The sequence below is a fragment of the Priapulus caudatus genome, unplaced genomic scaffold (genome assembly GCF_000485595.1).
Source record: "Priapulus caudatus unplaced genomic scaffold, Priapulus_caudatus-5.0.1 Scaffold358, whole genome shotgun sequence".
Classification (NCBI taxonomy): Eukaryota; Metazoa; Priapulida; class Priapulimorpha; order Priapulimorphida; family Priapulidae; genus Priapulus; species Priapulus caudatus.
Window position 1 is genome coordinate 125,080 of NW_014577419.1, and position 2,500 is coordinate 127,579.

The 2,500-nt window shown below is 46.4% G+C and overlaps 1 protein-coding gene across 1 annotated transcript in view; it reads right to left on the reverse strand.

Moving 5' to 3' along the window:
• LOC106809483 (sodium/calcium exchanger 1-like) overlaps positions 1 to 2,500 on the reverse strand; it is a gene marked incomplete at its 3' end in the record, with an annotated part of 31,355 nt that overhangs the window by 28,033 nt on the left and 822 nt on the right. The gene's annotated exons all lie outside the window — the stretch shown is intronic.

Genomic DNA, 2,500 nt, shown 5'->3' on the forward strand with positions numbered 1-2,500 from the left:
ATCCCATATCCCATCCCATCCCATCCCATCCCATCGCACCGCATCCCATCCCATATCCCATCCCATCCCATCTCATCGCATCCCATGCCATCCAATGACATCCGATGCCATGCCATGCCATGCCATGCCATCCCATCCCATCACACCGCATCCCATCCCATGCCATGCCATGCCATGCCATGCCATGCCATGCCATCCCATCCCATCCCATCCCATCCTATCCCATGCCAAACAGTAAAAAATAATAAGAAATCAAAAGATAAAAGACATTAAAATAAAAAAGCTAGCGGGATACCCGGCGTTGCCCGGGGAAATCAGTGGCGTTACTCTGTTGGTGACCGCTTGGTTGAAAGGAAAATACCAAAAAAATCTAACTATCTATCCATGCATCCATGCATCCCATCCCATCCCATCGCACCGCATCCCATTCCATATCCCATCCCATCCCATCTCATCGCATCCCATGCCATCCAATGACATCCGATGCCATGCCATGCCATGCCATGCCATCCCATCCCATCACACCGCATCCCATGCCATGCCATGCCATGCCATCCCATGCCATTCCATCGCATGCCATCCCATCCCATCCCAAACAATAAAAAAATAATAAGAAATCAAAAGATAAAAGACATTAAAATATTTGATCTGTAACCTACATAGGCTTCCGTGAAGTGTTCCCGTCAGTTTGCGCTATTATTATCGTCTACCATAGTTTATTCTGGATTTTTACTAAACGTTTAAATGTAGTAAACAATTTGAAATTTTGAAATTAACGGTGAAATTGCAGAAGTACATACTAAACAGTGCAAAAGTAAAAAAACAGAATTTCCCGAGGTGGGATTCAAACCCAGAATCAATGGTTTTGGAGTCCGATGCTTTATCCATTCGGCCACTGGGGCGGTATGGTACCAGAACATGATTAACACGTTGGAGATGTTAGGCTGTACGCACCGCCATCTATTGACGAATATGAGAACCATCTCCCAGACGTGGTGATTCTGAATATATCTTCAGTTTTCCGCTAGGCTACGTAGTTCTCTAGTTATGCGCGAACAGACTAATTCGGCTGAACAACTTTATATTTATAGACACGGCAGCAAGCAGGCAGGTAGGTAGACGTATGTGATTACGCTATACCTAGAAGCCGACACCCCGCCAAGGCTGCCTGCGTCGCATGACAACATGCTAGGTGTCCACTCTGGTGTCCATGACTACCCTGATATGACAAGTAATTTTGCGCAGTAAGTCATGCAGGCGGCAGCTGCTGGTACAGCTCTCTCTCGCTCTCTCTCTTTCGCTCCCCCTCTCTCTGTGCGTGTGTGTCTCTCTCTCTCTCCCCCTCTCTCTTTCTCTCTCGCGCTCGCCCCCCTCTCTCTGTGCGTGTGTCTCTCTCTCTGCCCCTCTGCCCCTCTCTCTTTCTCTCTCTCGCGCTCGCCCCCCTCTCTCGCTGTTTCGCTCTCTCTCTCTCTCCCCCTCTCTTCCCCCTCTCTCTCTACGGGGCGTTTTTAACAACGACACGACGACATACGTGCCAGCTGTACCGCCGCAGCCCAGAGAAGCAGTAAACACATTGCCGTCAATATTTGATACGGTGCAAACGTTAGAGGTAGTGTTACGGTAGCTTCCTGCCCACCCACGCTCAGAGACCAACATCAATTCACGATGTGTGACCGCTTTCGAATGACCATATATGGTATTTCGATGTATGATCTTTTGTGAATGTCCGTATGGCCTTTCGACGCAGGACTGTTTGTGAATGAATGTGAATGTCCGTATGGCCTTTCGACGCAGGACTGTTTGTGAATGACCATATGGTATTTCGATGTGTTGTCAATCGGTTGTAATTTCGTAATCGATCATCGGCTGGACCCAAGTAACCGATGATCGGTTACAATCGGTTACACGGGGTGTTGAATGCCTGCGTGTGCGTAACGTCGTGTGCATGTACGTGTGTGCATGTATAGCCCTGTTTACTGTTTGTTTTGCACTGTTTACTACTGTGTGTATAATACATGTATGTTAATAAAGGATAACTTGTATAGTAGCGATAATAAAATAAAAAATTTGAATGATCGATGAAATCGATTATGGATTTTGATAACCAATCGCTTGGTTCGAGCCACTGTTCAACCGATGATCGAGTATAATCGATGATCGTGACATCACTAGGCGCTTGGTTCGAGCCACTGTTCAACCGATGATCGAGTATAATCGATGATCGTGACATCACTATAACCGTATGGTATTTCGATGTATAACCGTCTGTGAATGACCATATGGTATTTCGATGTATAACCGTCTGTGAATCCCTATGCCATTTTGATGTATAACCGTTTGTGAATAACCGTACGGTATTTTGATGTATAACCGTTTGTGAATGACCGTATGGTATTTCGATGTACGACCGTCTGTGAATGGCCGTATGGCCTTTCGACGCAGAACTATTTGTGAATGACCGTATGGCCTTTCGATGTTTAAGGCCGTTAGAGCAACCTAA